Source organism: Branchiostoma lanceolatum, chromosome 3, assembly GCF_035083965.1.
Source record: "Branchiostoma lanceolatum isolate klBraLanc5 chromosome 3, klBraLanc5.hap2, whole genome shotgun sequence".
Classification (NCBI taxonomy): Eukaryota; Metazoa; Chordata; class Leptocardii; order Amphioxiformes; family Branchiostomatidae; genus Branchiostoma; species Branchiostoma lanceolatum.
In genome coordinates this window covers 22,335,878-22,356,994 of record NC_089724.1, presented here as the reverse complement: position 1 = coordinate 22,356,994, position 21,117 = coordinate 22,335,878, and the positions used below count along the sequence as shown (strand labels likewise).

At 41.4% G+C, this 21,117-nt stretch overlaps 2 long non-coding RNA genes across 3 annotated transcripts in view; one reads left to right on the top strand and one right to left on the bottom strand.

Annotated features, from left to right (window-relative positions):
• Positions 1–21,117, top strand: part of LOC136431060 (uncharacterized) — a 57,869-nt gene that overhangs the window by 14,636 nt on the left and 22,116 nt on the right. Inside the window, exons 1-2 of one of the 2 annotated variants that reach the window (XR_010754978.1) lie at positions 6,914–7,051; positions 7,667–7,785. This is a non-coding gene — a long non-coding RNA (uncharacterized lncRNA). Of the gene's footprint in view, positions 1–6,913; positions 7,052–7,666; positions 7,786–21,117 lie in introns of those variants that run through there. The other variant, XR_010754977.1, reaches the window with a different exon arrangement.
• LOC136431062 (uncharacterized) lies at positions 10,145–10,473 on the bottom strand. Its single transcript, XR_010754980.1, has 2 exons — positions 10,317–10,473; positions 10,145–10,197 (listed from the first exon to the last, which is right to left on the bottom strand). It is a non-coding gene; the product is annotated as an uncharacterized lncRNA (long non-coding RNA).

The following is a 21,117-nucleotide window of genomic DNA, read 5'->3' as shown; positions in this document are numbered from 1 at the left end:
TAAAATCATCACATGATACTTCTCCACCAGGGCCTGACCCAGACAACCTGCCCTAGAAGGTGTCAGTTTTTCTGATTCAATTTTGGCGGCCAGCAATTGAGCTATACTTTGGGTACCCCAGGTGAAGAAATACACAGCGTGAGTTTCGTCACCACACGCCATATTCGCACGCGCGTGTAAAACTTCCCGTAGCGCGATGTTGGCACGCGCGTGTAAAACTTCCCGTAGCGCGATGTTGGCACGCGTGTGTACAACTTCCCGTAGCGCGACGTTGGTACGCACGTGTATATCTTCTCGTAGCGCGATGTTGGCACGCTGGGTGCCCGCACAAAGGACCATTTACACGCCCGCACAAGTAATGGGTGAAATGCGCGTGCATTCCTTCCCCCTAGCGCGCCGTTGGCACGCCGAGCGCATGCCTAAGTAATCCACGATGGCAACTTGACACGCGCGTGTAGTCCTTCCACTAGCCCGATACTGACACGCGGGTGCCTGCCACCAGTCTTAAAACGCTGTGTGTCTCGTGTTATTATCAATTCTTTTGGACAAACACAAGATCTACGGACAGATTTTCAACGCTCTAACCATATGTTGGCACGTGGGCGTACGTACAAGGAATCCCTGATAACAATCACATCCACCGTGCGAGCACAAGATCTACTCGGGGAATTTGTCAGTCGGCACCGCACAAAAAGGTAATAACGTGGATTTCTTCAATTTACCGGACGAACGCACGTACCGTGCATACACGCGACCCACTGCAATATTTAGCTTAGTATATTTGTCAGGGTAAACATCAAGGATTACATTTCCTTCCATATGCTTTTTTTTTTACTTTGGATTATCTAAAAGTGGTATATACTCTGTGGTTGTTTGTTATGAACCGTTTGTTATGCGCGTATAGACGATCTACTGAGCGAGCATTTACCGGTACATGTATCGGTACTTCGCTCTGCTAAATTGGTAACAAAACTATGTCAGTAATTATAAGTACATTGCTATGACACAAGATATAGTAACAAAATAAAACTCATACCTGTGTTAACATCTTTAGCCACGCAGCTTTGCTGTATTCCTTGACTGCTGTGCGCTGGATGGCGTCTGATTTGAAAGTGACGCGACTCTGTTTTAGATGCTAATACATATGCGCGCATGCGCGCTGCTCCTACCCATGCGTAACCAAGACAACCAGAATACAGAATTTGCATCACAATGTGCGTTCCATCCAGTTGTAAAGTGTGCTTTCTCTTTGAATGTTACTGTAGTACTTAGATGGATGTTTTTTATCATTCAAAATAAATAATAAAATAAAATAGATTGATGTTTGACGTTCATAAACGTATCACCATGCGCCATTTCTATTTATTGTTATCTTGCTTTCCTTCAATATCAAAATGTTTTGTTGTACATGTTCTTTAGAAAGTAATTTTGTTATACATGCACCACTCAATTTATTACACAAATTTCGAACGGAAAGTGTCCGAAAATTTAGTCGGAATTTAGCAGCTTTACACACGTCATCGCCAGGCGATCGTAGCAAAGAATACTAGTATCATTGCGTCGCTAACCATTACGGCAAGCTGACAGATCTTTCAATGTTCGGCTAGTCATACAGTAAGAGTGCAACTAAACGATCAAACACATTGGACTTATAACCATGTTACCGTGTTTTTCATATCTTTTGGATGAAAGTGTCAGCAAATTCAGCGGGAATTAGGCAACTTCACACACACTGCCGATTGTAACAAGGAGTGAAGGCCTATCCTAGCGTCACTAACCGTTACTTTCGTCGTTCGTGTAAATTAATACATTTAGTGGTAAAACTTTAAAAAAAAATTTTTTCCAAACTTTATTCAGATAAACAAAAGATGCAATACAGAAACATGAAACAAAAGAATACAGTTGTACATACGCTGACAAATGAGTAACTTGTGGCCACAATCAATTGAAAACAAGGCATAACGATTCCCATTTCTTAATGTGTTTACCTATTTTATTCCGAAATGTTGCGATATTTTCCTCCAATCTGTAAATATACTTGACAAAGGAAATAAATCTTTGGATAGATAGATTACATGAGTCGCGGTTTTTATATATAGATATTTTTCCTAACAAGACAATGACATTTGAAATGAGTGGTGTTTCGCTTGATAAGTCCCCCAGCAATACATTCAATGGGTTGTTAATGTCTAAGAAATGTCCCGTTGTGAAATTGTACCATGTTTGCACCTTTTTCCAAAAAGAGAATACAATGTGACAGTTCCAAAATAAATGTTTCGTTGTTTCTTCTTCCTCCCCGCACAGGGAACATTTCGACGTAGTTTTGATGTTCCAAATATGCAAAAATTAATATTCTATTTGTGGCAAGAAAAAGAGTTTGAATTGGAATATCCTGCTTGCAGAGTCGATAGTAATTTTGTAAGGTAATTGAAATATCTGTCTCCAGGGGAGAGTAATGTTAAAATCGTCCTCCCAATACGAAAGTGGTAAAACTTGACATGATTGACTATCTCCCTTTGATAATGATAGATTAACTGTAGTAACGTTGTGTGTATGTGTGTGCGTGTGCGTGTGTATGGATCTGCTATAACATATGGTTTATCCTAACACTACATTCGAATCTTCCGGTTTCTACTAACAAGTTTTTAGTATAAACAATGATATGTAAAGTACTTGACATAAATTTAGCACTGTTTATCGAATGGCATTTCTTACGTCCAACCTCTTCTATGTACTGGGTTTCCTCCCCTCGTAACAAAACAAACCGTGATCTAGAATACACATCTCTGTCTGGCCATTTGCATCGACGCCAACGTCGCGTCCTCCAAGTGAACAAAGGCATTGTCCAAGTACAAACGTCGTGTCATACATTCTATTCTAACGGATGATAAAGGCATTTCCTTTATCAATTCATTGTTACCTTTTGTTATGTACATGTACATCGCACAAACAGAATGCATAAAATGTCGTCGGTTTGTGAAAGCCGCTCAATTTTTATCTAACTTCGTGATTATTTTGACTACGGTTATTTTTTCTTAGACACAGGATTTGATTTAATTTCATTGATTTCGTTTTGTATTCGACTCAGTGTTGCATACTATAAGTAATGTATACAATAAAGGTCTTCATTTATTTATTATTAGCACCTGGTAACTTACCTTTTGCTATGTGTAAGCATGCCGATTTCAATTGTCAGAAGAAGAGTTTCCCACGCCGTTTTGCTGAGACCTCTCCTCTATGAAGTCCACGTCCTGACGAAGTTGTGTATGCTCTGCCTGCCCTGCGTTGCGTTTGTATCTAAACCGTTACCTTCTCCTAACTCAAATTGTGGTCGGAATTATGGTTTTACTAACACAATTTACGTCAGGGCTCATCTTTCAATGATATATGTTTTACATTTGAAGAGGAAACAACATGGATTTAACCAAGGAAGTTAAAAGAAAGGTACACACCGAAACTGATAATTCTGTACGAACAAAAAAAATATCTTCAAACAATGACGTCTGCTAAAGCATGAATCAGACAGAAGCAGCCGATACTTTCAATTTTCCCACTGTGACCAAGAAGATTAGAATAGACTTTTAACCGCCTTGGTTTGACATCATTGCTCATCATTCCCTAGCGCAATATTTGACTTCTCAGTGGCTACTTTGGATCTATTCCCAAAGACTCCCCCCCCCCCCAACTGGACCCGCGGCACTCGACGAATGTCATCGAAAAAAACGAATCCTATTAAGCTTTGTGTTTTTGTTGTCTTTTGGGTCATACTTACACGTTTTGAATGATATTCTCATTATAAAGTCAAGAGTAACACAAATCCAGTTTAGGGCGCTGCGACGCCGCAAGCGTGCCGCGGGTCCAGTGAGAAGGGCGCTTTATCATACAGTTCAACATGTACAAGATACAGAAACATGTAAGGTAAACAAGAACGGCACTGAAGGTGAGTCACTGATTAAGTTGCATCCGACGTCGACTACAGCAGTATCCACAATAGAACACAGTTCATGCGCTTGCAACTAAAGCAACTGGATTTCTTGTGAATTTCAGTGTTGAGATTGTGTCCAATTTGAAATCTTTTTCACTGATTGTATTTATCCTTCATTGCGTATTTGTTGAAAGTTGTGTTGGAGCTGGTGGGTTGTATTTCTATTTTATATTTCTAATTTATAATATGTTACCTAACACTTGCAATATGCTTTGAAAATGTGAACCCTAACACCACTGACCCAGTAAATCTTCACGGTTTCAATTCTTAGAAATGCAGCAAATAGAGTTCAAATTAACAAACTAATGTCTAATCAGAAAATTACTAGTACTCTTGAAAATTGGGGATAGTACATAGATGGTGTAATCGTTTCAGCCAAACTCTAGGGGAAAAAATTGTTTTTTTCTTCATTTGCCACCAAACATCGCGTCCCAGAGTAAACAATGTCAGTATCTACAAGTGACATCAGGACTTACCTTTCAAGATCTATCAATGATAGATCTATACGTTTGACATTTGAGGAAACACCAAGAATTAAACTTAAGAAGAAATGCATACAACGAAACTTATAATTTTTTTACCGAGGAAAAGCTTGCAACAACGACGTCTGCTAAGGCATGGATTAGATAGAATTAATTAGAAATGGTCGATAATTTCTATTTTACCACTTGAACAAAAAGCGTAAAAATATATTTCCAACCTCCTTGCGGAAGGAATATACGCAGTCTGTTTACCGCAACATAGTCTGAACCCCGGGCAGAAAATAGTACCCGCCGGGCGGGGGGAGTTTTGTGTACAAAGATCGTCTTAGCGGAAGGAATACACGCAGTCCGTTTTACCGTAACGTAGTCCGTAAAACCCCGGGCAGAAAATAGTACCCGCCGGGCGGGGGGAGTTTTGTGTACAAAGATCGTCTTAGCGGAAGGAATACACGCAGTCCGTTTTACCGTAACGTAGTCCGTAAAACCCCGGGCAGAAAATAGTACCCGCCGGGCGGGGGGAGTTTTGCGTGCAAAGATCGTCTTAGCGGAAGGAATACACGCAGTATGTTTTACCGTAACATAGTCCGTAAAACCCCGGGCAGAAAATAGTACCCGCCGGGCGGGGGGAGTTTTGCGTACAAAGATCGTCTTAGCGGAAGGAATACACGCAGTCCGTTTTACCGTAACGTAGTCCGTAAAACCCCGGGCAGAAAATAGTACCCGCCGGGCGGGGGGAGTTTTGCGTACAAAGATCGTCTTAGCGGAAGGAATACACGCAGTCCGTTTTACCGTAACGTAGTCCGTAAAACCCCGGGCAGAAAATAGTACCCGCCGGGCGGGGGGAGTTTTGCGTACAAAGATCGTCTTAGCGGAAGGAATACACGCAGTCCGTTTTACCGTAACGTAGTCCGTAAAACCCCGGGCAGAAAATAGTACCCGCCGGGCGGGGGGAGTTTTGCGTACAAAGATCGTCTTAGCGGAAGGAATACACGCAGTCCGTTTTACCGTAACGTAGTCCGTAAAACCCCGGGCAGAAAATAGTACCCGCCGGGCGGGGGGAGTTTTGCGTACAAAGATCGTCTTAGCGGAAGGAATACACGCAGTCTGTTTTACCGTAACATAGTCCGTAAAACCCCGGGCAGAAAATAGTACCCGCCGGGCGGGAGGAGTTTTGCGTACAAAGATCGTCTTAGCGGAAGGAATACACGCAGTCCGTTTTACCGTAACGTAGTCCGTAAAACCCCGGGCAGAAAATAGTACCCGCCGGGCGGGGGGAGTTTTGCGTACAAAGATCGTCTTAGCGGAAGGAATACACGCAGTCTGTTTTACCGTAACATAGTCCGTAAAACCCCGGGCAGAAAATAGTACCCGCCGGGCCGCGGGGGGAGTTTTGCGTGCAAAGATCGTCTTAGCGGAAGGAATACACGCAGTCTGTTTTAGTAACATAGTCCGTAAAACCCCGGGCAGTAAATAATACCCGCCGGGCCGAGGAGTTTTGCGTGCAAAGATCGTCTTAGCGGAAGGAATACACACAGTGTGTTTATCGTTACATAGTCCCGGAAAACCCCGCGGCTCAAATACGTAGCCGGCTCCCGTCAGGGGGAGTTTTTCGGAATATATACAAGCAGCCCGTTTGCCACCTCAATTCGCTCAAGAAATACGTGTCAACTCTTGTGGTGAAGAGGAAATACACGCGCGTGCCAAATTCGCGCGACGTGACGAAATACACGTACGTGCGAAGTGTGCGTGTCGTGAAGAAACTCCCGCTGTGTATTTCTTCACATTTGGGTCAGTTTATATACCTGAGCAATTTGAATGACAGACACAGGCTGGATTGTTTTCTTTTAATTATGCAGCAACACTTACATTGGTCCCACTAAGGTCAGAGGTGCTAGAGGATTCGTCATGGTCTGGCCATGGAAGCTTCTACTTTTTAACTTCCTTCCTTTGGCTTTTTGCTACAAACACCTTCACATCAACAAAAACGTTTGATATATATATTTGTATTATATGCTTCGGAAAGACAGTCGGGTTCTAAGTAATAGATAGGACCCGGGAAGTGTATGACTATGTGGTTTTAGCACTGCTCCGTCCACCAGGGGTGTACTAACTAACCTGTCAATCAGACTATCAAGGAGACGCCCATGCACTAACCAACCTGTCAATCAGACTAACACAGAGACACCACCTTTCAGAAGGAAACCAAAGGGATTACAAGACAGCCTTGTCCATATACCAGTTTATTCAACTTCAAACAACAACAATTTCCGAAACACCGTGTCTACATGAAAGAAGGGAAAAACAAGGAATTTCTCATACTTATTGATCGTTTCCAGTTCTAAAACAGTCTACAACATCTTAACTTTCGACAAAGTCATGGCAAATAAACTGAAGGAAAATGGCAGTCATTTTCAAAAACAGTCTACAAATTACACACACAGCTAGCCATGTATGTTATTAATTAAAGAGGGAGCTACAATTTATCCAGTGTCAGAAGTATCAATGGCAGCTGTTGGTGGGATATGCTTTGTGGGTTTTGTGTTTCCTGTTTTCTACCCACAGGAAGGCTGGGAGGTGTTGTGAGGTCAGGAGAAAGTTTATCTGAAGATATAACTCTTGTAATTTGTTATGGGGGAGGGGAGGGGGTGAGCTACTACAGTACAGGCCCAGAACTTGGTTTCCCTTTAAGTTCTATCCAGCTCCCATGTTATCAAAGATTATGTAGTTGAAAACTTCTATCATGTAAAGCGATGGATGAACATTTACTCATGAACATTTGAAATGTACTATTCAGCATCCTAACTTTGCCTTGAACCAGACCAAGGAGGAATCTAGGCACAGCCTCATTACTCGAAAGGGTAACCTACTGGTAGAACTTCAGGGTGAATATTATGATGTCTAGGAATGTGTGAGCAAATACACAGATTTTCACCAAATAAAAACCTCCTTGATCCTACCTGCCACACCATTGTCAAAATGATTCAAACAGTCCCTCAAGGAAAAAAACAAACTGTTAGATCTGATGACGAAAGTATTAGATAACATTACCTGTAGTTGTTCACCCACTCTTGTACTTGACATGTTCCTAACAGTGTATGCATTGCATGTAAACTTTCCCACGCAGTACAAGTATGAGCTACAAGACATTGCATTGGTACAGCCTGGAGTTAAATATTTCCATCTGTGTCTCATCATGCAGGAAGGAAGGAGATGTCAGGGGTCATGGAGGTGTATCCATGTAGCTGTCATGTGGAACAGAGGGGCCTTGTTGTGTGTGGATGTCACCAAGCAGGGTGCACAATCAGAGCCAGATGGCAGGTATGTTGGTTCTGACTGTATGCAAGGAAAAGCCAGAAACATCAACAGTGATGTGAGGCAAGCCTGGCAAGTCCAGTGTTTTGCCTCCAGAAGTTATAGATGAGGGAAGGAATGAAAGAAGGGGAGGAGGGAGAAAGTAACAGATAAACTTGGGGTTTCTCAGGTCAATATAAAAGAAGAAAATAAAAGGGCTGACAATCTTTCATCCAATGATACGTTCCTGTCAAAAAAGGGGTGAGTCAGAAGAAATTATGTATCCAAGTATCTCTCAATCCATTCTTCAATGGACGGTACCCAATAGGCAGCTTTCACTAGGCAGCTTTCACAACCTTGTATCTAATTTGAGGGACAAAAATAAAGGCACTGATACCGTAGGTTATTACTTTTCACTGTTTGGTCTCCTGTGACAGGAACTATCACTATAAGCTTATTTTTGATGAAAAATTCAATATCAGCACAGGGCTTAAGTATGTAAGATACATATTCATAACTCAATAAAGCAGGCCTGTTAGCACACTTTTATATGGCCATAAGTAATAGGTGAAGCAGAGTTAATCACAAGCTGCTAGACGTAATTTTGCAAATTGGAGAATGATTCCCAGCTAAACGGGCATGGAGCGCCAGTTTGCCAAATTATTTCTGCCATTTGGTATGAAGATTTTGTCCGTAAATATGACAAGTGGGAAAGTAGGCCAAGGATGGGGTAATTGATAGTCTGATTGACAGGATGAACTCATTATTCTGGGCCTCTTTGGGGTGTTTTAGATTCCAGATTAGATACACTGTAAGTGGTATTTTCACAGTGCCAGATTTAGTCCTTGTACTGTAAATCATGAAATATTTTCGATGGTCTCATGTTACACTATATCTCAGCTCATCACACTGAGAAGAAATGTTCTGTCTCCTATTGCACTGTTGTTTCCATATCAGAAATGGTGGGTGGGATAGGAGTACAGCATCTAAAGTGAAAGAGACCCCCCCCCCAAGCTTTGGCATGAAAATGGTGCTATACCCCCCCAGCAACCTACCTGGCACTCTTTAGTACAATGCAAGGTTCAGCACCTGAGCACGTTGAAAGGTACAAGGGAAATTATCCTCTATCTGAGGATGAGCACTTGGTAAGTTTTGCCAAGGACATTGGTTTTGGTAGGTTTATGACTAAACATCTTGCCTATGTGACCTGTCCCACTCTGCAATTATGATGAACTGTTCCTAGGTGTGTCATGGTTGTTCTGGCAGATTCATGAAGGACAACCTCTTGACAATGCATACTATCAGTTCAGTATCTTTCAGTTGTCTGTTCTTTATTATGAGATAACCAAACTTTGTCGTAACCATTAAGTCAGAGTTCTTGCAACCCCTAGAAGACCCTCATGCCCTGTTCAATGGCTGTGTCCCACTTCCTACAGGTCCTATAATGAAATGTGGACGTCCCCTGGGCAAGGAGGTTCCTTTTGCAAAAATGCGATTTGGTCCAACTCAGTATGATCAGGATGTAATTGGAAGGTTACCCATTACCATGTCATTGACCTATATTACATCTGGAATTGAATATTTTCTTTCTGGTGGCTATTGGTAATGCTTACAGTTGAGTCATAATCCGCCTCTACTTCTGCAGTCCGTACTGTTTACCGGTTACAGCCCTATGTTCCGAAATCCCTATGTTCCGAAATCCCTATGTTCCGAAGTCCCTATGTTCCGAAATCCCTATGTACCGAAGTCCCTATGTTCCGAAGTCCCTATGTTCCGAAATCCAATTAGTCATTATTTACTTACTAAGTACTTCTTACAACGAACGGTAAAAGAAAGTACACTTTAGGCTTGACTCTAGTGACTTCAGTCACGACGGTATAGGAGAAAATCGCAAAATTCGCACCGACATTTTGCGTGTATCCAATATATTATGACGCTGTGGGCGTAAGGATGCCGTCCTCCGTCAGAAAATCCAACTCCTTTGTTTTTTTGGTATTGTTATTCTTGAGTACAATCGATGTCGGCACCTTTCGCATATGTTGTTCACATTAAAAACTTGTTTGTCAAGATTCAAGTCGGTATTTCTAAGTTTATACAAGGAGGTTAAAATAGGAAGGAGAGAGTTTGAAATTACTGCCTTTTGTCCTCAGTGGGCCGCAAGCGTCAAAACTGTAATTGACATAAACGTGTCAATTGCCCTGATTTCAATGGGCCAGCACGGCACGCCAGCGATCTGTTCTATTGTTTAGTTGCAAATTGGAGCCCCCCGGGGATTACGAGTTTTAGTGGAGGGACAGTCGTAAGTTCAATTTTAGCTATTTTGAGGAATTAATCTTTTAAGAAATCAGTGAGAGGATCGGGAAAAAGTAGATAGCGGAGAAGACGATCGCAAGCACTGCAACTAACGTTACAGCCTGTGGCCATTTTTATTTCAATAGCCTTGAAACTAGTCTGTATCACGCAAACTCCAGCTGTCCGGGGGTTTCTCTCCCCTCCCCGCGGGTGGATAGCCGTTACAGGCGGCGGGCGGACACGGGGCTTGGTTGAAACCAGGCTACCTTGAAACAAGGTTAATCTTTGTAACAACATCCACCCTACAAACTACATGGTCAAACCTTGGTCAAACAAAGCGCTGAAGGCTGAACTAATACGTCTGCTACATTCTGCTAGTAATATGTCGGTCTTTTTGTACAGATTCTGTGTCAAAGATCCTAGGTATAACATAGGCTGTAGGCCTCGGAAGGAGAGTTTGATAGGCCCGAAAGCCGCCCTCGCCCGAAGGGCGCGCGGATCCCGAACTTACCCGAAAGCCGCCCTCGCCCGAATTCCGCCGGAAGCAGGCGCCAAGAGCGAATTCCGAGCGGAGCGAGGAATGAGCGATAGGTACGAAAGGTCATTTCAAACAGCCTAATTTTCCGCTAATTACCTCGACTCAGGCACTTGGCTTGGTGGTGATTCTCACGTTTGGTGTCTTATTTACCCATGGAAAACTCCTAGTTGATAATATACCGATGACAAAGGACGATACGAGGCATTTTGTAACGCCCGAAAATCCTTCTTTTCCCGACATGACCGTTACCGGCAGTATGCCTGCACCGCTGTTCACGGAACAATGACATCATGGCCAGCCGGGCCGGTGCCATGCACGCAAGGGGTTCGGCACCGCTATTAACTAAACTATCATTATGATAAGCGTTGGAAATGCCAGGATTGTGAACATAGATATCTTATTCATCATATATTTGTCTACCAGCATTGTACATGCGTTCCTATTTGCTTCTTACGCACTCACTAGATATCGTAATTCTAGCCAGATTTACCAGCCAAAATCAGGCGATAAACGTGCTAAACCGTCCATTAAAACGACTATGACGTATCTGCAGTGTAACACAGCTTTTGTAAGCATGCTGTTACTTTGTTACGTTGCCAAATGGGGACTGCAATGGACAGCAACAGGTCCAGATATTTTGAAGTTAGCTTCGCCGAGCGACTTTCGCGCAAGGGACGACGGGAGGCCGACGGGTATTTGCATAACTAACGACCGGGAGAGTCTAACGCAACTGCTCAGCGGGGAAGAAAACTCGCTATTGTTTATTGAGTCCGCGGAGCTGAGGCCAAATGCCCATGGGTATAAGGGCATACATCTCGTTTCTTTTTGGCATCTGTGAGAACAAAATTTGATACATTCTACCATGATTCTACCGATTCTACACACATAATTCAGTACCTCATTGATCCTCCTTCGCCGGCAGAGAGGCACAAAACACAGTTGAAGCCGAGAATTGTAGGCCCGATGCCGAAAAAATGGCCCCGATGCCGATTGTGAAAGTTTGACAAATTGAAATTTCACATCGTCAATCATCTAAAATATATATCGGCACATCCAGAATTTTAACCTCCTTGGTTTATACAAGCGTCATTCATGTTATACTTTTTTTGCAAACTATTTCCTGCAACTAAAAGCCGAAAACCTCAAAAGAATTTGTATCGAAGGACCAGCCATCGATCAATTCCATTTCTATCGGGATATATAAAAGATAAACTTGAAAAATGAAACATATTTCCACCGCTGTAATATTCAGTACACAGGCCGACTCAAATCCGCGGACGCCATGTTGAAGTCATGAATATGCAACATGCCCGCATCTGATTAGCTCAAATTATATAACCTGTGCTCTGATTGGTTGATTGAAAAAAGCATTAGTGTTTCACGTGATCAAGATGGCGCGAGTCTTTCACAACAGTTTGTAAGTTGTAGCAAAAGCTACCCAAAATAAACCGCGTTTTGGAACAATTAAAGCAGTTTTTCGCGGCCTTCGTTTCGATATCGATGAAAATGTAGCCAAGCCTCTTCTGTAGACAACATTTGCTTAATTTTCGAAACAAAATTAAATACATGTAAATCGTATATGCGTGGCGGGAAACTTCCGCAAGCGCTCCTCGGCGTAAAATTATGTTGCAGGATAAGACATACCTTTACTCAACAATTTTGCCTCTCAGAATGCGGAAATAGCGCTTAAGAGGGTTCTAAATATCAACATTTTACCTTGCGCTACCGAAAAAATTGATAACACCCGTTTGCTCAAAAACCTCGCGAACTCCTGTCTTGCTAAGTTTCGCGAAATTAAGTGCTCGCGAACATAATAGACTTACAGTATACAAAGAAAAATTTTCAGTGCGGATTGAGGTCAAATATGCGATGTATATGTGTGATGGAACATTCACTAGGATTTCGGAACATAGGGACTTCGGAACATAGGGATTTCGGAACATAGGGATTTCGGAACATAGGGATTTCGGAACATAGGGATTTCGGAACATAGGGCGGTCACCCTGTTTACCTACATTAGGCTCAGCAGATCCAGTGGGGATTCGGGGCTTGAAATGTGTCCTGTTGTGTAACTACATGGTTAACAAAATATTACTCTCCAGCTTAGTGGGCCTAATGCACTTAAAAGAAAGGGAAACTTCACATACTTTGGCAGATGGTGGTTGGTTATGATCTGGGGCCAAGGAGACTGTGTCATGCCAGCTGCAAGCTTGTGCGTGATCTTATCTCCAAGCAGATGCGAGGAGGAAAAGTTGAAATGCCTGACTGCTTCCTACAGGTGAAGGTAAAGGTTAAGCAGGTCGCACTGGAAGCACGATGCAATGCAGCTTTGCTACAGCTTCAGCCAAACACAACAGGTCACCCTTACTCTTCATCATAAGTGTGTTGGGTTCTTTTACGTGCAGAAGCTCCCTCATATACAGGACCATTAGATACCTCCCCATCTGAAAGGACGAATGCTAGCCTGGAGTCCAGCCTTGTAAGCTTTGGCCTGCTCCTAACGGTTGCAACTCCGCAGAGCAGTGACCGTTTGGGAGTGGACCAAGGCTAACAAGACTGGACTCCAGGCTTGGGTTCTAACCTCCACCCTCTGGATCCATGGAATTTGATACATCTGATGAAGCAGAAGGCTGCCTGAAATATAAAATTCTAGTCTTGATGTTGTAAAGATGAATACAGTTACAACTATTGTACTCATGTGTACGTGTAAATGATATAGTTCCTACATTTTAGGTCTACGGTTGACGAAGGTTAGATATCCAGGTAATTAGATATGCCAAATGACAGATACTCAAGCAACTGGATGAAAAGATCTAAATTTACCTTTCACATTTTGGGCATGAATGGCTTTTTTTAAACCTACCTAGTTACTCTGCTTTCCTGAAAGAAATGACTATTCCCTCAAAAACCGTATAATCTAATTGGTGCATCCTTGCAGGAGTCACCTTGATGCGTTGTAATTCAAAATCAAGTCTTTCTCCCCATCCCAAATGGTCCTGATCCTCTCAGGGTGGGAACATGTATATCTAATAAATAAGTCTCACTGGAGGCAATTTGGATACGCAGGGTTACTCACCTCCATGGAGTTAATCTTGGTGGGATTTAATTTCCTACTTAAGGCTTTATCATCAATAGAAATCAATGGAGGGTGGATCAGAAAGTGGGAAAGTTCTAGTTGTGGGGGTGGAAGGAATGGTGATTACAGCAGAGACGGAAAATGTAGAGAAGCAAACTAAAATCCCAATGCAGCTTGGTGTCCTCAAGTTGCTTTAATTCAAAGTAGTAACGTAACATGACCAGTTTACGTCCGATTTATTCAAAACGTATTTATCTTAAAACCACGCAGACAGAGCCAAATTTCATGAAGAAATGAATAATGTATAAATATGTTTTGAATGCAATTGACAGCTATGTGCATGAACTTCATTTATTTACCTTCCTTATCAGCATAGTTAGTGGTCACAAATACAGTGTACTTATGCAAAATAAGGTCAGTAAAAATCCGTGCGATGTTAGGGCGCGTGCGATATTAGGGCGCCCCCGTTATATCAATTGATCTAGAATTTAGAAACTAAGAAAGAAGTGAAAACCTTATGTATGTTATAGTACATACAAAAGTCATTGTTTTCACTTGAATGTACAGTACTTGTATTCTAACTTTCAGTATCATAGATAAAGCCTAGTCTAATCAGCCCTGGCTGACTTACTGACACTAGGAGAAGATTAAATAACACTAGTCAGTTCACATTTGGAAAAACAGAAGCTATCAGGAATCTTCAGAAATGATTGATTTTTGCCTACAAGTTGGGTATCAGCTGAAAGCTCTCTTCATCATGAACATAATCATGTAAAAATTATTAGTCAGTGATATTCACTACTTTAGATATGATCAGTTGAAAATGCATGTTTACGATGTAGTCCTAGCTTAGCACAATGCAGCTTCATACTGGCCATATGGGTTAATACCAGTAATTGAGTGGCAATTGCTTTCGCCCATAGGGGGCTATGACACCTTTAATCACCTAGACCATTGACCCCAAGCCCGCCCACTGAACTGGTAATTTGGTGGAAAAGGTGTGAAAAATGTAAATCGACCAAGGTTCAAAGGCCATGTGGGAATGGCCAGGCTCTCTATTGCCAATGCCTGGCTCTCTAGAACTCAACTCACACTTTGCCAGTTGGTGTGAAATACAGTCTAATTAAGCAAGTATGATTCAAAGTAGGTCTGTGATCCAATTCAGGTTGTGGCCATTTTCTTTATAAAACAATATGTTCACTTTGTACTGCCTTACTGCCCTTAGAACAGATTACAGGATTTAAAAAGGTTTTAATTATATATCACTTTAAAATTATTACTATTTTTGATGAACAGAACAGGAAAATGATTAGATGGTGTATTTGAAATTAGCAGGCCGGTGCAGGTAGTTTTATGTTACTAACATTATAGTAACACGGGATAGATTTATTTACTTTGAAGTATGACAGGAAAAGTACAGTACTGAATTTCAAGTCCTGCTAAAATCACAGAACAGGGGATGTTGATCATGAGAGTGGCAAGTCTGGCGACTAATTAGTCAGGGAGGCTGTAGGTTGAGTATGCGGCGTGAAAAGCTACGGTAACCGCTTCTGATTTTTGGTCCGAAGCACACCGCGACCCTACTCTTCTCGATATTATTGTGTTTAGTTCATTTAATTGTTACTGAGACTGCTTTTAGAGTATAGATACTGTATACGTTTAAATGCATTCTTTAACCTTTCCTGGCATGACATACACACAATATATTTTCCGCAAGCGAGAGTGATGTGCCTTATTGAAATTGGCAAAACCAACCTCCTTGGCAAAACTAAGAATTTTTCAAAAGCAGGACTGGAGACTCTGATATCAAGAAATAAGAAAATACCCGTTCAATTACAGAGGTGTTTAATTTTTCGTAACTTTGTAAATCTTCCACTGTTGACTTCTCTCTACTTTGGAATCTTTTAAAATTGAATTCTTTAACCTAAGGTGTTGTTTGAATCAAGGACATTATATAATATTGTCCTTGTTTGAATGGAGCGTTACTGAGCCACTCATGATGTTGTGATAGTGATGTTCATTTGCATACAGGAACAATAGCGGTGGAAGTCTGGGCTGCATAACAATGTGAATACATTATGGTTTCTCAAAAATTGGTGGATGTTTGTGGTGGGGATTCCCAATACGTATTGACAATTTCTAAAACAACTTCGCTAAAAGGTTTAGGAGTAACTTAAGCTGCAATACGAGTACAGGGTGTGCACTGTTCATTGAAAAAAAAAGGTACTTTAATTTACAGACACTGGAGATAAACGGCTCATTTAAAAGATAATACACACTGATAAACTTAGAAGAGTATCGAAGCCACCACTCCCGACCAACCTACTACATATTGTCTATAGAATTTTTGATAGTGTCAATGTCGATCCATTCGTTCAGCCCTTGAAACAATGCACATAATGACGTAGTTGCAAGGATTCGCCTTTGTATTTGTAAAGTGCAATTTGGTTTACTCATCGACAGATTCACCCCATTTTACTCATTTGTCATGAAGACGCAAGTTTTACATTCACCCCTCCATATTTACATGGGAAGAATATGAATCTGGTTCACGGCTGTTCACCCAAATTTCCCACTATATACTCACATACTCACATTCACTTCTGCTCATGGGAAAAGGTAGTGGCTAGTTTGGTAGTGTCAGTTTGTTTTGGCATCATCCACTCGGAAACAACTGACCCACGCCCAAATTTTATAAAAAGTGCTACTACAGTCTTGCCCACATTATATATCACCAGGTGCTAATATGTTATGGCTATCTCACATACTTACTCTATTTGCCCGTTTTAAATACATTCATAAAATGTAACTCTTCGATCATTGAATAGTTTCAGAATTTAATCAAGGAGGTCTCTTCATTTACAAACTGTCCAACTAATATAGTCCCCCCGGCACTGTCAAAGAAAACAACATAAGTGCAGCAATGCCCTTATTAAAAGATATGTTTGAGGTCATGACATTTGCAATTAAACTCTTTGAAACTGCAGGCATCAAACCCATTAACTATTATATGATAGAGATACTTTCAATCACAAGTCTGCAGTCTGGTAAAATACCCATTTAGGCCCACTTTACACTTGCGTCATTTAAACCCATGCGAACCGTTTCAGTACCGTTTCCGTTTTCTTTAGACCAACAGACGGAAGCGCAGTGCACCTGACCCGTGGTGGAAGATATTACAGTCGCGCACGATTCAAATAGCGATAGAAGAGCCGCTTATTTCGTCTGGCAGTAGTTCATATTTCTTATGTTTGCTACACGTTTTCTTGCATATGGGATGCCGCCTACACACCCAACAAAAAAGGAGGATGAGACGCATGTAACGTTACAGGGACGGGCAAGACCAGACTTGAACCGCCAGCGCCTTGTCCAAACAAATTCATTCATGACATGTAAAATTCATTGAGTGTACTGAATGGTCTGTTATCAAATGAGTCTTGTCATTCAAGTTGCTATCTGATATTTAATTTATTAAGTCAAGTGTCATTGGTTGAGACAGAAAGTGTGGGGAGGGGTGCAGCACAGTTTTAAAAAGTTTGCGCAAAAAGAACTGCCAATACACTTGTTGAGAAGCGTAGGGGTGACGCATGATGGTGACCGGGACACTGTTCTTGGCTATGATATACAGGAGTTATAGGGTTTTCTGCTGCATTGATTGCACTAGTACTTTTAGCTACAAAAAAGCATCATGCTTGTCCTCAGTCTGAGGTTCCACCACTTTTTTTACATTATAAGATAATATCACCTTGAATACATTCGTAAAAAAGCCGTATGGAAGAGCTATCTTGGGAGATATACCCATGCAATTCAAGTGGGGAGACTGACTTATTTTTTGTTATAATTGGTAAATGCAATCAAACATTTTTAACCTGATATAAAAACATGCTAGCCACAGCAATGTGTTAACTAGCTGCCGTCTGAAACACATTTATTAAACAATAACTAAAGGCCACGTTCATGATTAAAAAAATAAAATGCTTCAAACCGTTTCGTATGAACCCAGAATTGAAACGGTTAACATTTTGCGTCAGCAATGCAAACTTGCACCCGCACTGAAAACGGTTTACATTGAATTTGCATAACTCTGTTGTAATCCTGCACAATTACAATTCTGCGAAACCATTTTATTCTGAACCGTTGCAGACTACCTCAGGAGGAGGTTCGAAACAAAACCGTTACGTAGTGTTCTTCATGTTAACTTTTTTAAGTGTATCATTTTCATCTCGCCTGCTCAGTTTGTCCCGCAACAAAAAGCCTTTGTTACATATTAAACTATTAGGCCGCATGGCTAAGTTTTTGCAAGGACATTTCATAGTGTCCCTGGTTTTTGTTAATCTTTGTGCAAAGATGGCCTGCTTGTCATATTACCAGCAAGCAACAACAACAAAACAAACTTGTGTAAATGATGGACCATTGTCATTCAATTTCAAGCTCTGTGTTAACCATGTTAATTGGTAGGTATCATTATCCACTCTTTTTGTATGGGTGATCAGTAAGTATTATGCAAATTGTCTACCTGAAGCTTTGTTACATAATGTTACAAATGTTTTTATAAGACAGTGGACAAATCTTTGCCATTAAGGAAAACCAAGGAGGTTTTATATATCCTTGGTCAAATAAAGATGTTATATTCATGGGCCAAGCGAACAATTAGAAGGCTTTTGATCGATAAGAGAGTTCAAACAGCAATCAAGTTATACATGGTCTAAGGCCTTGCTAACAAAGAAACAAATCCACAACTCAGGACTCGAAGCAAATCTTAAACAGTGGCAAGGAGGTTTAATATATAGGCCTGTAACCTCCTTGCATTGAGGCTTTTTTAATCTCCCAAATACAAATTATGAAAATTCCCAATGATTTCTTAACATTCTTTTTTTTGCGGCGAGGGCCAAGGGAAGACAATTGGAACTGTTACAGTTGCATTTGATTTGTTTCTTCAAGGTTTCTTCCACCATTTCTTTAAAAAAGGTCAAAATCGTTTTACACCATTACATCTTGGTTACATTTATCACAGCTTATATGAATACAACCAAGGCACATTATCCTTTTTTTTGTTCTTTGCAGATGTCCAGATGTCCTATGTAGTCAAGCTAATTGACAACATTAGCTTATTAGTTTGAAATAATGAAGCACTGTGATCTGGCAAAGTCAAATCAAGGAGGTTTGATAGAGCTTCTTGTTCAAATCAGATTGTTCACCTCAGGAGAAAATTGTCAAATAAGTGCTAATTACACTGACTAGCTAGGTGTGATAACTCATTATGCGAGTGTTTTCAACAGTGTGGAAGGACTAATTATCATCAATTATCATTGGGATAGCCCACTCTTAGCCCCCTGTGGCCCCAGTTTAGCAAAGTCTGGGCAATAGTACAGTCGCCAGGCCTAATCAATGTAGGTATGGGTTGGGCAACTTTAAAAAGGAATATCTTCATAGCTTTACATCTTATGACCAAATTAGAGGTACCATAACGCAAGGGAAATCATGCTCTTTCAAATGACATGTAAAACTAATCTGTATGTTCAGTAGAAAAAAAGTTGGAAAATTGGATTTCCAAGATGGACGCCTTCAAATCCGGAAACTGGATTTCCGGATGTGAAGTGAACAGTGTTAAATCTGTATAAGCTAAATAGTGTTTACTAAGACACTTGCTTCATTGAACCCAGGAGAACTGCAGAGAATGTCATTATCTGATCTCCACATCTCTTGTGATCAAAGCACTTACCCTTCTGTAATAATGCTTTTTCTGATAAGGGTTTAGAGATTACTTTGCCACTTGGGACTGGGAACATGTTTGTGGAACTGATAGGATCTCAGGAAAAGCATATGTCATGTCAGCCCCTTCCTGATGAAGTGTTGTTTGTGGTGACCTTGATTATTGCCATGTGTGTGTGTGATGAAACAAGTTTGGGGCATAAATGCTCATCTTTGTTAGCCTGAGTGCCAGCCTCCGTAGTGACCGCTGGCTCAAAAATTTTTGTTAGCAAGCGAATTTTTTTGAACCAGTGGTCACTATGGAGGCTGGTACTCAGGCTACATCTTTGTGGGTAGATATCATTTAAGAAATATTTTTGAAAAACTCAACACTGATATTAGTGATAACTCAGAGTGCAGACTGTTGCCTGTGCTTACACAGGCCAATGCTACATGATAGCTAATGTATCCAAGCTCTTCAGCACCAGTAACCTGGTCACCAGTCTCTCCTATCTAGGGCTTTTGCTTGGCATTCCTCAGGCACTGTAAGACCCAACGATGACGTATGTCAAATTTCCCTGGGTGTGTATCAGCCCTGCCCGTGATGCGTCAGCATTTTTATGGCCTGCATGACTTCGTCGTACATTCACCTTGGAGGTAACATGTGACGAAGTTGTACGGGCCATAAAAATGCCTGACGTACAACGAGTGGAGCCGATACACACCCAGGGAAAAAGGCAACATATCCTGCGTCATTGTTGTACGTCCAGAAAATGTCCAAGTACAGTGTGTATCGGGTCTGTATTCCAGGTTATTATACCCCAGTCAACACTCTCTCCTTAATGGCCAGGTTACATAACTTACTTGCAGGTAACTTCCTACTAGTACATGTACATGTGGACTCAGTCCCTACACACATGTAACCTGAATCACAACCAAGGGGATTCACCAGGAAAAAAAAATTGGTCCTTATAGGCTCAGATCACACCTTTCTAATCAGCCATTTGTCTCCAGCTCTGTCCTTATCAGCCTTCTGTGTCCAAATTTACAGTCCCTGTCAGGAGCGGCAGAGATGACAGGGCCCCTCCCTGCCCCCCTGATTACCCCCACATGGTGCAGGTCCTCCCCTTACATGTGACTCCCAGGTGGAGCTGTGATCTATGGGACAACTTTATCTTCACTGTAAAACTTCATCCGCATGACATCCTAGAAGTAAGAAACTGGACCACACATGGGGGAAATGTCACATGTTTCATATTCATCATCAACATCTTCGATACTGCTGAGCCTGCATTACAGTGAACTATTAGCAGTGCTGCGATGACCAATGTTAGTAAGTGCAAACAAAGGCTACGAATGAGGATGGATGAGGAGATGTGCAAAGAACAGGACAAGAGAAATTAGTGATTAGCTGCTTGTAATACTCATAGACTGATAGAGGTCTATTTACATACTATTAAGGGTGGGTTTGATAAACCATGGTAAATTGGATTATTTCTTAAAAAAGACAGATGTGCGACTAGTACTGAAGAAAGCTATATCCAAGATACATCGAAAAAGTGCGCATCGGCTTTTTAGCGAATGCCCACAAACGCCCACTCTGGCGAAGTCCGCGCTGCACGAATCTAATTTTTTTTGCTCGGAATATGTTCAGGTTGTGCTCCCATTAATTAATCCTGAGTTTCAAGTCAATCCATCGATCCGAAGTTAGGCACACTTTAGACCTACAATGTTATAAGGTCGTACGATCATCGTCGTAGGC